This window comes from Neopelma chrysocephalum, unplaced genomic scaffold, assembly GCF_003984885.1.
Source record: "Neopelma chrysocephalum unplaced genomic scaffold, ASM398488v2 Primary Assembly neopelma1_76, whole genome shotgun sequence".
Taxonomy (NCBI): domain Eukaryota; kingdom Metazoa; phylum Chordata; class Aves; order Passeriformes; family Pipridae; genus Neopelma; species Neopelma chrysocephalum.
Window position 1 is genome coordinate 7,764,881 of NW_020897737.1, and position 15,001 is coordinate 7,779,881.

The 15,001-nt window shown below is 38.6% G+C and overlaps 1 protein-coding gene across 3 annotated transcripts in view; it reads right to left on the reverse strand.

The window, feature by feature from the left end:
• The window catches only part of TAB3 (TGF-beta activated kinase 1 (MAP3K7) binding protein 3), a 41,139-nt gene extending 26,197 nt beyond the window's left edge, over nucleotides 1–14,942 (reverse strand). Inside the window, exon 1 of one of the 3 annotated variants that reach the window (XR_003535083.1) lies at nucleotides 14,795–14,942. The gene's annotated coding sequence lies outside the window, so the exon portion shown is untranslated. The remainder of the gene's footprint in view (nucleotides 1–14,794) is intronic. The other 2 variants (XM_027688893.1, XM_027688890.1) reach the window with 2 other exon arrangements.
• Nucleotides 14,943–15,001: the final 59 nt, after the last annotated feature.

Consider the following 15,001-nt stretch of genomic DNA (forward strand, 5'->3'; position numbering starts at 1 on the left):
CAGACTGACTTTCTGGGGAGATGTGCCTTAGATACTATACAAGGCAGACACTTGAAAATGTTTTCATTCTACACTGACTTTAGCATTCTCTATTAAAAAACACTAATAGGACACCAAAAAAAGTTCTGGTGGAAGGAAACCTGCGAGTTTCCCCTCCTTCCATAAGCAAAGTCTATGCTACAACTGTTGCAGCAAGAAATGTTGGTCTGTAAGGTGATGATTAAACAATCAACACTCAGACAAAGCTGTAGCTGTCCTGTCTGTGGAACTGCTTGAACAGCAAATCTCCATAAGGAAGTCTAGATATTTCAGATTCACTTGTTCCATAATCTTGGGCCAGAAATAGGACAAGCCAAAAGAGATAATGGAAAGACTAGAATACAATTGTTCATCCTAAAATGCACTGATACATTCCTGCCAAAATTCTTTTACAGCTTTAAAGGACTTGAATGGTATCCAGTACCTTTACTTGATCAAAGCTTTAGAGTATCCTCTTCCTTACTGAGAGCTCCAAACCAGGTGGGTTTAACACCAGAGAGAGCAGGCTGAGAAACTACAGATAACAGCAGGAGAATTGCTGTCACCCACACTGAACTTTTCCACGAACAAAATGAATTTCTGCTTTGAGTCACAGAATGGTTTGGGTTAGAAGGGATCTTAAAGATCATCTAATTCCAACCCCACTGCCATGGGCAGGGACACCTTTTTATTGTTTTTCTTGAATTAAAAATCTAATAGCTACTCAGTAAATTCTTCTGTTTCCAACTCAAATGTAGTATTCAAAGTTTGTACATTTGAAAAACCAATACTTACAGCTAATGAATATTCTATTCTAATAATGCAGCACTCTTCGTATTGTCAAATTACTTTCCCGCTCTTCAGTGTGATCTGGGCAGAAGACATGATTGAAAACTGATTTCTTCCAACAATTTAACATTTAATTGTAAACTCAATGATTCATTTGTAGGTTAGTCACAGCTATGTAACAGCACAAACTCCTTTTAATAATAAAACACACTTTACCTCTCTCTCTGAGGCTTTAAAGTCATGACTTCGGTAGGTTAACCAAAGCTGTGTCTGCAGTCTGGACACCTTGGTTACTCAACTCAATGACACTGTCTGCAAAGGCAGGTTATCAGTATTCAGGTCAGCAGTCTTAACATTTGTTTATTTTTGTTTTTCTGACACCAGAACATTTCAAATTAAAGTGATGAGATTAACGCAATTCCTGGCTGGAGCATGCATGACTTTTTACATACAGCTGAGTATAAAAAAAAAAAAAAATTCAATTTTGTGATGGTGGAGCTGGATGCCCCTTTCACAGAGCCTGCAATTGCAATATATTCCTCTAACAGGAAAATGTTAAACAACTCTGTGGCTTTACAGAATCAGCTTTACAGTATAAAAAGTAAAGGGACAGAAATCATGCCAGTCTCTCCACATTTGACACTGCATGGCTGTCCGACAGTGAAGTTACAAGCAAATTTCACTTTCATCAGTTACAGCTACAGAAAAAAACCCCTCCAAATCTGAATATGAGACAAAAATGAATGAAGCACGCTCTATGAAACTTTCAGGAATAAGTAGTATTTGGCTTTTCAATGCATTTCACCCAGAAGTCTCTATTCACAACTTCAGTTTTTAGAATACCTTATTTTTATTCTACATGACAAATAACCTTCCAGATGTAAGTCAAACATGCATATTAAACACTTCAAACAATCAGTATGTCTCTAAAGCCAAATCATTTCCACACTGATCTGCCTTACTGTACTCCATTTAAGGTTGGTAGGATAAACTGCACTGATTTCATTTCCCTTTTAGGAAGCTATCCTCATAATCCTGCTTTAGAAGAAGAAAAAAAACTAGGGCTCAAAGGCAGCTTCAACTTAAAAGTTACTAACTAATTCTACTTTCTAAGAGGTTTGGATTATTTCACGTCTCAAAAACAAAAAGATGCTGTCCAGCAGCTCAAAGCAGGTGCATTCTCCAAAATCAATGTTCTCCTTCACCTTAACAGATCTTTGTTCTTATCAGATTTATGGGGTCTTATGGATAACTTTGTAAAGTAGTGGCAAAAGAACTTGAAACATTCTCTACACTACACTGAACTTGCCCTGTTATTTGTGCTGTGCTCAGGGCTCTTCACCTCCACCAGAAGAGTGGAACTGACAGCCACTCAACAGTCTGAGTGGCTGCAGATGTGCTGCCAGGAATGTAAAAGCCTTTCTTTCACCTAATGTGACACAGTGCTTTCTTTGCTTAGATGCTGCAGCACAGGAGGAAATGTGGTATTAAGTTAGTTCTTTAACCAATCTCCCAGTTTCTTTACTGTTAAGAAGTGGCAATGCCCACATGTTTTGTAGAAAGGAACAATATGGAGCATGCCCAGCTCTTCATTTAGAAACCAAGAATTTCAATCTGAAACACAGATCTTTTGGGTTAACTCCCTGGAGTCTTAAAAGAGCATCATTTACTGAGAACATAGAGGGGAAAAAAATAAATCAAGGTCATGTATCTTCCCATAAATCCAGTGCAGTCTGGTACACAACGGGAGGTTAGACAGCAGAAAAATCTGAAGTTTAAAATAATTTGCAGTCACCCCCCGGCCAGCCAAACACAACTGCCACCAGAGCATTCCCCTGAGGCCAATAACTGCCCTGGGCAGGCAGCACAGAGTGAGACACTTCTACGTTTCTGAACCAAAGAAGCAGTTGAAAGAAAAAAATACATCAAAATAACATTGTAATCCGATGCCTCGATTCCGAACTCACAGCACAAGTCACACCCTCTGCTTAACCAAACAGTCGATGACTTCTTCAGAATTCTCACAACATTAACACAAACAAACTCACAGCTCTCAGCATTTACACGGTCCAGACTCAAGTGCACACTTTGGGTTCTCTCTGCTTTTAGAGGAGAGGGAGAAGGAAGAACATGAAAGTCTTTGACGTTTTTAGTGCTGTTTAAGCACAAGCTTTATTCTATGCTGTTCTGTGTCATTCTTCCCCTACAGGATGGGAAACAATGCTACACAAACATACACTAATACTTTATTTAGAAACAGAATTCAAACCTATATGAAAATTAGATATTAACATACTTCTAAAATACTATGAATAAGCACATTTTAAGAATAACTCTGCTGAACAGCCTTGTGTATTTCAAACTCAGTTTTCTATACCTGAATGACCTGAGCAGTACTCTAACAGATCTGTCACCTGTTAGACTATATATCATATGCAGTTCTCTATTCCTTCCAATTGCTGGAGAAATATGCAAATTAAGTAGTCAGATACCTCTAAGAAGTCTGTTCATTGTTTCAGCATCAGCTTTAAAAAAACAAAGGTAATTTATCTTTTAAAAAAACCCTGATAATACAAAAATAATTGTATTTTATTTTCACGACTACTTCAGATCACCAGTTTTCCACTATGGTGAACTAAACTCAGTACTGTTTTAAGACAGGACTTCTTGGCTGAAAAAGACTGGAATCTTCTTATTAAATACTTACTTAAGAAGCACAATCAAAAGAACCTCCAGTTACCAGATTTACATTATAGAATCATCTTTACAAACCTTACCGATTCTGTGTTTTAGCCAACTTCTGCCAAGAACGGTTACTGGGAATTCAGGGTATACACGAAACCTTGAATACTTGAGGGCCACTAATTCTCCATCACTGTCTACACAGTTTAACCTAAGGAGTTACTCTTAGTTCAAATATCTTACTACATATTTTGTCTAATTGTCAAATGGATTAAAAATAAATTTCACACCAGTTTGAAGACTTGCAAAAGAAAATGTACGTTCAACTCTCTGTACATATTGTCTCAAATACAGGATCTCTATTATTTTATTTGTCAGATTTCCACACCCAACTTAGATGAGAAGCACAACTTTCTACATATTTGAAAACTAAATGAACTGGACACAGACAAAACAGTCTAATGAGAAACAGCCTTTAATAAACACATTTCCAAGTATGTGTAAGAGTAAATACATTCTTCCTGTAGTTATACATGCTCAATTCAACTGAACTGAGTCCAGAATAAACAGAAACTACAGAAAAAAACAAAACAAAAACAAAACAAACAAACAAAACCAAAAACCAACCAAACAAAGAAAAATACAACAAAAGAAAAAACACCAAAAACCAACCCACAAAACTGGGCACACAATTAAGTTACAAGTACTACTACACTGTAGTATTGACTTTCTACTTATTATTGTCCAAGTATTCACTATGCAAAGCAAACTTTCAATAACTGAACATGAATCACAATAAGCATGCTTCAATTGTATTAAAAATTCTCAGCCTGCATAATTTTTTACAAAAAGTGACTTTTAAAACTCGAATTATTATTTTCAAATAAGAACCAAATATTTAAAGGAAATATCAGTACTAGAAATCAAAATTACATGTTCCAAATGTACACAATTGTTCACACAACTGCTTTTACCAAATGTATTTTACATTTTAAGTCAGTTTTTAAATTACTAATGTAAAACAAACATGTCTCTAGTGAAGACTATATAAACAGACAATCTGGACTAGTCTGGGAGTCAGTAGAAAGACAACTTACTACAGAATTTTGTAATATTAGAACTGCTTATTAAGATGCTGTTGAATGTTATTTTTGGGGGGGGAAAAAATAAATTCTTAAACATCAGAAGTGCAAAATAATTAGCAGAAGGAAAAAAAAAATCACCAAAAATTACAAACATAACTACAGCCAAATATCAAGCTTCTTACAAACTTTCTTACAAACTTTTTTGACAAGGAATACAGGGCTACAATCTAATTCCCTTCTATGCAGAGACACAGAAATATGGTTACAAGGGAAAAGAAATACTGAACATCCCAATCCATCCATTTTCTTGTCCAGCACACAGTGTCACAACTGAAAACACCAAACAAACAGCAATTCCAGAAAAAGACAGAGTATTTTGCTATTGTTGGTGAACTCTGAAAAAAAAACATTAAAAATCAAAACAAGTGAGCACTAGGCACTAGATATTAACTTCAGGAAATAAGTTGTGGAGGGGAAAAAAAAAAAAAATCTTTGTTCAGGGAAGTATTTATCATCATAAAATGCTTAGCGACATTTCCACAAGAGAAAACTGTCACAAAGGAAGTCTCATCTATTTCATAATCACCTTAAACCAGCAAAAATACAGTATTTCTGAGGAAAGAATTTGCTTCTCCTTTCCTTTGAACGCTTGCTCCTCCCAGCGCGCCAGCACAAATTTAGAGACAGCAAACTGGGCATTACTAAAGCTAAACTTTGATTTGCCAACACTAAATACTGGCCCAGTCTGGATCAGCTCCATGATTCACCTCAAAACTCCACAAAACCTTGTGTCACTGTCAGACACAACACTGAGACAGAAGCAGGCAGCCAGGATGAGAGAGAAGTGTTAGATCCAAGTGTCACCATAGGATTTGACCAGGAAGATCTCAAAGCAGACTCTCCCTTCAGGTAAGACAGAAAAAACTATCAGAAATTAGACTTTCCCATTCCAAAAGCAGTCCAAGTCATAACTCTTCAATTCCATTTAGCGGATTTCCTTCTGTGACACGGGCACCTCAATAGTTGCAACAAACCATGCAACCAAGAGCTGTGGTTGCAACCAATATATCCAGTTGGTCACTCTTTACTTAGTGATTTAGACACTGAAGAACAGGTAACATTCCTAGAAGTCTTCTTTCCAAGGTTAAATGATAGTATCCCTGTGATATCCAAATGATCTACAATCAAGCAAGCCAGAAACCTAAACCCTGGAGAAGCAATGATTGTTCTGAACTCTGTGTTTGAGTCTTTGAGTCTTCATTTTCTTTTTGATTTGGAAGAATTGGGAGAAGCTCTTAGCCTTGACCACAGGAAAAACATAGCAATCAAACCAGATTAGTTATGAATTTCAGGGATTAGCAAATAAGAATAATCACAGAACAGAGAAAATAACCCAAAAAGTAGGCCAAACTATACAAAATACCTACACTGAGAAATGTTATTTTGAGATGCATACAAGTGATAAGTTTAATCTAGTGTTAAGAAAGAATTAAAATACACACTTGAAGTTTGCAATCCTCACAGATCCCTCCTGAAAACTTATTCTGCAGAAAGATTTACAATCACATGAATAAACTCAGAAGTTACTCATCTTTGACTCTGTAACTACTTCATAAAACTAATACAGATTACATGTACTCAAATACATGCATAATAAAAACTTATTTGAATTCCACCTTCTGATTTGCACCTTAGTAAACTCATTTAATTTTTAAGCATTCTTTTTTTCATAGCTAGTAACATCATTAGCCATTAAAGGAACTCCAGTTAAATACTGCTTCATACAAATGCAATACAGCTATTTTATTGCTTTTCAAGAAGACATTCAAATAATCACCACTACTTCCTGCATATTGGGGGGGGGGGAAATCCAGCAATTTTTTGGTAGAGTATTTGTCTGCTGGATAGTCTTCTAATAGGTTTCTGTCACGTTGTACTTACTATCAGGTAACCAAACAACTAAGATGATAATACTACATAACATGGGATCATCACTACTACTGAACAAATAATCCAAACCACCAAGTTTTTCTGACTGTTTGACATTTATTATAACTTAATAAAAATTAAGATTATTTACGGTTACGTAACGTGCTTACATAATTCACAAATTCTGGTATATACAGAAATAACTCACCCTACAAGTCTAAGTGTATCACACACTTGCTGGGAAAACAAAACAAACACCACCCTCATCCCCGGAAACAAAACCAACTGTGGTTAAAAAAACCCCAAACAAAACCAAACTCAGAAAAGCAGACAAAAGAAAGGTCTACGCAAGCCTAAATGCATTCCCCTTAAGCATATAGAGTTTTCATTTTCTGAACAGACTAAATAGCCTGTACCATAAATAGTTTCACTTAAAAATGAGTGCAGCTTACATAAGCATGTGGCACTCAACCATTTTTACTGATGGCAATACAACCAACAGTGGCAAAAAAGTAGTACATTAAACATGCTCAGTTCAGTAAATAGCATTTAGGAAGCAATTCAAAATATCAGTAGGCCTTACTCTAAGGCTAACTAACTAAGGCTAGTAACAAAGCTTAAACTCAATATTCCATGAATGGAGAAGTGGATACAGTAGTCCAGTGACTATCCTCAGGAAAAGTTATTCAGAATAGCCCCAAAGCAGAAAGTTGCCACCCTCATGAGGGCACAACTTTTCTCGTAAGACAAATTTGTACTTTCTGGAATCTGTGTTTTAGCACATAATCAAAACATAAGAACAAAAGATACCAGAATGTCAATGTCATAACTACTTTCTTTCCTCCTGAATCAAAGACTATAAATCAGATAGAAACACTTAAACCTTTTGGGCTTTTTTCCCTCTTCTTCTAGCACTCTAAGTACTTATGAAAGCCTTACCTTTCAAAACTTCTAAAAACAAGAGACATTAAGAGAATTCTTTAGACTTCTTTACAGAAAGATGGACCAAACAATGATCTATGGGGTAGATTTTAAGAAGACTCAATGGGGGGGGGGGGGAGCAGATAAAGACTGCTTGGTTTTGTGGGAGTTTTCTTCTACACTCAATTCACAGAAGACAGTCAAACTTCTGATGCTGTCCTGCCAGCTCCCTGACACCACTTCCCTTTTATCTAGTTCCTAGAGCCATTAAGTCCAGGAACTGCAATCCCCACAGGGATGGATGGCTTCAGTAAGCAATACAAAACTTTTTCCACCTCCCCCAACTACCAGAACAGTGAGCAGAATTTTCTTTTTCAGGAGATATGGATTCCTTAAGAGAAGTAGGAGCTCTTCCTTCATCTTTGCTGCGTTTCCAGGAGGGGAATCTTCCATCACACAGAAGACACCAGTCCACTAATGCTGTGTTTTGAACTCTCAGTAACAGATGTATATGAGAACAAACTGCACGGGGACTTCTGAAGACAAAACCCTAGAACTGAACTGCACAGATAAGAACCAAACAGAACAAGCCTCCATGCCCTGATCACATCTTGGGTAACATATGCTCTTAGGAGATGTGTCATGAATTTTTGCTACAACTTTTACAGAAAGATGTCTCAGTTAAGGAAAAGCAGCTTTCAAGTGTCTGGTGTTCCTCCAGAAATAGAAGTACTGTTTATCACAGTACCAGGAACGTCTGTGTTGTTGGTACTAGTGCCTTGCTGAGTAACAACAACAAGGATCGGTGAAGATGCCTCAATGTCCACATTACTATAGAAACATGTCATCCAGCTGATGGAACTAAAACCATCAAGACCTGCTGTACAGAGTTGCTGAGAGGATTCTTTCTTGTCTTTGGAAATCTTAAAGTTGTCCTCTACAGTAGCCACAGATTCATCTCCCTCTCACAGACCCCTTACTGTCAGATAAAGGAACTATTTCAATGCTTTGGTGATTTTTTTTTAATCTTGCTCTCTCTCTAATTTTTTTACTTTTTTTCTTTTTTTTAATACAGTAGATCATCATTTCTAAAGACAGACCAAAATAGCTGATCTTACTTAGATCTCTCTTAGGCCTAAGGGTACCTTCAGCCTCATTTACCTCAACTCCCAAATCTTGAAAAGGATTGGCAGGTAGAACATTTACTTGACTTGGAACTTTCTTTAAAGGAAAAGCAGCATTTACTGTATTTAGAGACATGGCTTCAGAATCAAAGAGGCAAATTTCATTTAAGAGGGGTCTACATTCTGCATTTATAAACTTAAAAAATTCAACTGCAACAGATGTGATAGCAACTGCTTTCTTTGTCTGGCCCCTCTTACTTTAAACTGGATATTCCAAGAAAACAATAATATGTTTGTTACAGGAAGTGTTAAAAAACACACTGACACAGAAGGAAGCTGAATGTGAACAGGGATCATTATCTCACTGTCACTGCCTGCTACTGAAACCAGTACATGGGTATCGAAGGCCAACATCTCCAGTCCAGAATCAAGACAAAGTACAGAACTGCAAACATTCCTGAACAATTACTCAAAAAACTCCTAAACTCACAACCCATGAAGCACTTTCAGACCAACAATGAGATTCATTTTTGAAACACCTGTGTAAGCCACTGATGTTCATGAAGAAGGAACAGCATGCAAACTTTTATAACCGCATTTTCAGGATGTTGCCCAAACAGCGGGAGATGAAGCACAGACAGACTAAAATAACTGTGACCCCATGCTGTCCATTTGAAACTTAATGAGTTGCAAACCCCATGATAACGTACAAAATCAAATTATAAGAATAAAGTGCATAAGATTATGCACTGACAAAAATGTCATTTTTAAAATACAATCTCATAAGTGTTCCCAGTCCAGCTGCAACATTTACCCAGCGATTACTGAAGTCACATTTGCACACCACCAGATCACCCAGCAACCAAAACTTGATTTTTTTACCAGGAAAAGACAAACTGGCATTTCAGCAGAATACCCAGAAAATAACAAAAAGTTTTTAACACCTTCAAGTGAGCAGTGGGAAGAAAGATGATATTTGATGTAACACTTGCTAGTAGAAATTTATCCTATTAACATTTTTTTGAGCAAGTATGAAGCAATAGAGTGAAATTATACCAAATTAACACTTTGCCTTATCTAGACATATCATTTCTGATCTGACATTTAGCAGGATTATGGTGAGAATTACTACTTCATCAAGATAATCTTAAGAATTTCAGGAAAAAAGGCAAATACACTTCAAGGCAATGCTCTGCAGAAGACCTAGCATCTGGCTTACGATTTCTGCAAGCTGATCTTCAAGAACATCAGCATGAAAACCAAGTTCTACATTTCTTCCATAACTTGCACAACACCTAGGTAAAAAAAACCCCAAACAAACAATCACCCTCTATTTATCAAGTATTACTAGTCCTATGCCCAATGCCAAAAAAACAAAGAACAAAACAAATTCACAACTCTTTCAAGTGCTAGGAAAAAAATGTCCACATTTTAAGTCAAGTCAAAGTATACAAACTCCCCACAGAACAAAAAGAATTATACTTGAGGATTTATACCAATGTGACAAATGGCACACACAGAACAAACCAAACCTTTCCCCAGCCATTGTCCACTGAAGTTGTGACACTGTAAACCAGTAAGAATTGTTCAAACAGATGAGTCTTCAGGGCAAATCATCTTAGAACATAACCAAGCAAGGAGAAAATGAAAGCTTAAAGCTGCAACAAGATTAAAATACTAGCACTGCTACCAAATCTGATAAGAAACAGTCAACACTGAATACAATTTAGAAAATCATTCAAGTTTTTTTCTGCCACAACATCCAAGACAAATACTGATAGTAACAGATTTTTTTTCCTAAAAATTCCACTTGCTCCACGATTTCACAGAAATTGATCCGCTTTTCAAATTAATATGCACTTCAGTGGATATGCAATTTCATTTGAAAGCAAGTATTTCATTATGAATGTGGAACACAACTGATTGAATATAATCTGCTGAAAGGTGTTTTTAAGAAAACACCCTCAATGATCTCCCAGCAAGTGCACAAGCAGATAGAAAAACATCCGTATTTTAGCTGTGACTGCCAGGTTACTGAACACCACTGTAGCAGAATGACCTCTCTCTATCTAGTCTGTGACTTTTCTGTTTGCTTACAAAGCCTCCTGTTTTAAACAACTCTCTGAACAGAGCAAAAGGAGAAGTAATTTTCCTTACAACAGAGTTAGATTAGGATAAAACCTGATAATTCATTGAAGATGCTTTTAAAATACAGCTGCTTTGACTTCAGACCCTGAATAAAATGAAACCCACCTGAAATTCAAGAACTAATGCTTCTTGAGAACACAAAGCTGTATATAATCTTAACAGAGGTGGCATTTTTCACTTTAGTGCTATGCTGGCTATTGTGAAACAATACTTGAAAAGGGAGAAACATTCAATGTAGTAATCAATGGGGTGTAAGAATATTGAAATGTTAGTTCCACTCTGACATTAAACTGAGACACGCAGACAGTGTGATCTATCTAGCATAATTAATCTTCAAAAAGAGAAAAAGAACAAGAAAAATGCTAAACAGTGATAACTCACTGCACAACTTGAGCTGTATGGTTTATTAGTAACACTCTGGCTTTTACATACTGAATTTTGTGAGATGTATTTTAGCTTTTCATGTTGATAAAAAGGCCTCAGTGATGTTTTTTCTGGAAGTTGTGCACATGAGTCTCCTGGATACTAATACCATAGTGCATTGACTGACACAGCACAGAAGTTGTTGACCAACTCTCCACCTCACACAGAACAAGAGACTCAATACCAGAGAACCATCTACACTGTCAGGTTGAACTCACATCATCTGTCTGAAGCTGGAGAGACGCAATTGCTAAGTACTACCAGCACGCTCATAATGTTAAAGCCTTTCAAAGGACAACTTTGACTGACACTTCCAGGTTTGGCAGAGTACAAGAACCTATTCCAGCAATGTTTTCAACCAACACCTTCAACATTTGCATACACGAGTCTAAACAAGTATTTCAAAACTCTCATCTTTCCATTTAGGGAGAATGCTTCTCACATGGGAACTGGCACCACGACCAGACCACACATTTAATCTCAACAAAATGATTCTTGGTCTTTCAGGAGAACAAAACAGCCAATATCACCCCTCAGACAATATTTTAGTCTACTGTGCCCATACATAAATAACAGTCTGCAGAAAATTTATATTATCTACATAGCTGAAGAAAAGCTTCAACTTGCAAGAAAAAAGAAAATAACAGAAAAGTTTGTCAGGGATTTGAAAGTAAATCCCTAATAACAGTTTACTGTACTATGCAGCACCAACACTTTTCAGTTTGGCTTTTTTTTTCTGTTTGAGTAAGGGCAGCAACATGGACAGGAAAAAATATTGCAAACCCACAAGCCACAGATATTTCTACTGTGTAATTTAAAACACTTGCAGTCAAAAGTAGTTCAAAAAGTGCTTATGAAAATGTTTCAGGCTTTGTATGAACTGTCTCTTAATTTCACACTCCATTTGTCACCTGCCTTTTAACCATGAACATACCATGTAACAAAAGTAACTCCTTCACTGCAAACACCTGTACTTGCACTTCAGTTGCCCTTCTGTGTGCACACAGGTACAAACACACCAGGCTCTGCTCCTACTTCAGCTCCCAGCAGTGGGAACAGCAGCATCATACAGATGCTCCTGGAGCAAAATGTGTCATACCATAGTTCAGGTGGATGACTAAGCACACAAGACAGACTTGACATTACCCCAAATTTACAAGATTTGATCATTTACTCAATGTTTCAATCACCTCAAAAATACCTTTGGTGTCAAAGAAGTAAATCAAAGGCTTTTGCTTGTGTTATTAGTGATTTTGCTGAAACACTGCAGCTGTGGAAGTAAAGATGTGAGCTATCATCCCACATGGAGATACAGCTCTTTGAAAAATAACTCAATAAAACATCTAAGTTTCCTATACTTCAGTGCATAACTCTTGCCCTAACCAAGAATACTTTTGCAGGTCATACTTTGAGGCTACTTATGCTATTTAAAAATACATACAAAATGAATCATCACAGGTTTGAAGTCAGGAGAAAGTGACTACAGACCAGTGCAAACAAAAACTGAACTTCATTTCAGCGCTACATAATTTTTGACAGGGGATAGAAGGAGACGAGCTACTATGGGATAACCTTAAGAATCACATTAACGTATTCTCTTGGATGACTTCAAAGCAATCCTTTTCCATTAGGATTACTCTTTACTCTGCAACTCAATTGACAGACATCAGCACAGACATATCAGCAAAGCTGAGTGGAAAAGAAGACACGTTTTCACCACATCTATTCAAGTTCTCTTGTGTTCCTCAAGATGACAACTAATGGAAGGAAAAAGGAACCTCAGTGAGATCCAGGAAAGAACAAGAATGGCCACAGATCTCACAATACTCTCTTCACATTTATCTGCAATCACTTATAGCAAAGGTTATGCCCCAAGCCAGATGAAAATACATCACAAAAGTATAAAATCATAGTAAGAATTCCTCACATTTATTCAACTCACTGTACCTAAACCAAAACATTTAACATTAAAGGTAGATTTAAACGCTGATCTTATCATCCTTTACTAAAGTGTGTAAAATTTGATACCTTGGTAGTTTTATGAATCGAGACAGTCCATATATACATTAACACAAGCTGTTATGGCATTCTTCAGATTGCTGCTATCAACAGACACCATTCACAACACAGGACAAAGGGCAAGCTTTAACAAATGTTGTGAAACACTTTATTTTTAAAAATCCTGTTCCTCTCTCTCTACAAAGAGGAAATGAATTTAACATTTCTTCTTTTTAAAAGAAATATGTTAACTGAAAATATACTTGCAGAGGGGCAGAATAAAGTATTGCTTTTCTCACAGATCTAGAAAACAAAATTAAAGTTACCAGAACAGTGACTGGCCTTTGACCACAGAAGCTTTACCTGTAACTTTTAAGAGTTCTGTTACACTGAGTGCTCTGAAAACAGAAATGGTCAAGTGGACCTGCCACAGAACATGAGCCCATAAAGAAATACTACTCAACACCTGCACTAAAAATAACAGACACATATCAATACATCAGCAGGATGGGTTGACTTGACCACTCTCAGTATTTACTGTGTGACATCGAGCTTAAACACCTTGAAATATACTTATTGTAAAAGCAACTACAAATAGCCTTTAGCCAATTTATTTAACTAATATTTACTGCATTCATTAGCTATAAAGGTATCAATAGACCACTAATAACATCTTCAAACTGGTTACCACTGAGACCTTCCAAGACAGTTTAATGCATGTTTACCTGAACATAGTGTCTTGTTTTAAGTTTTCCCACTACTTCCCAAGTCTGCCTTATCTGAGCCACTCCGGTTTTTTGGAGGCAGGGAATCTCTACCAAACCCTGAAGTACTGTTACTCCCAAGCCATCAAAGCAGTTGTCTTTCCTCTCCTTGTTTTCTCCTTGCTAAAGCAAGGGAAACAAGAGCCAATATCACGTTACAAGTCATGTCTGAACAAGGGGAAAGCACAGTGACTGCGGCCAAATGTTAACACTGAGCAGTATCAAGCCCTAAACACAAGGTGCATCCTTCCATCACATCCACCTATATTAGAAAAACAAACCAAAATGAAACCCGAGCTCGTTTTCCCCGGTGCCAATACAAACAAGTGATAAGATCTCAAACCCGACCCGAAGCCAAGACTCTGGACAGAGCATAACCGAGGCCTCGCTACCTCTGGGGGCCTCTCTATGCCCGGAGCCAAGGCTCGGCAGCAGCATCATCCTGCTGCAGTCACGTCCGAGGGGCAGGGGTAGCCTTTACCTGTGAATCTACTTGCCTTTTATTAATTTATTTTTTTTTTAAACTGCAAGAGCAGCATCGGTGACCCAGCAGACACCACGGGGGACACCCCGCACGAGAGGAATCCCCAGGCTCCAAAAACAAAGACCAAAGTTTTCCCTGCTCGGCGCTGCGTGGGAGTGCGGCAGCAAAACAGGAGCCAGGATCAACACGAGCCGCCTCCCGGCACCACACCCGGGCCCACGCAGGGCAGGACACCCCCCGCTCCCGGGGCTGGGAACACCCCCCGCTCCCGGGGCAGCTCCAGCCGCTCCCTCCCGGGCAGGAAGGGGACACGGCGACACTCTCCGCCCGGCGGGACGGGGGGAGCGCGGGGTGTCCCCCTGAGCGCCCCTTCCCGACCCCCTGCCCGCCCCCACAAACCCACCCGCTCCCTCACCGCCCCCCCCTCACCGTGCTGCGCTGGGGGCTCGGCTGCGGCTCCGGCGGCTGCATTCCCGCCCCTCGGCTGTGCCCCGGGGCCGCGGCGCGGGGTCCCCCCCGTTGCTCCTGAGGGGAGGGGAGGGAAGGGGCGCCGGGAAGGGCCGGGAGCGGGACGGGGCTCCCGGGACAGGGGTCCCGGCGCGCGCGGCCGGGCGGCGCTTCCGGGCTCGGGGCGGC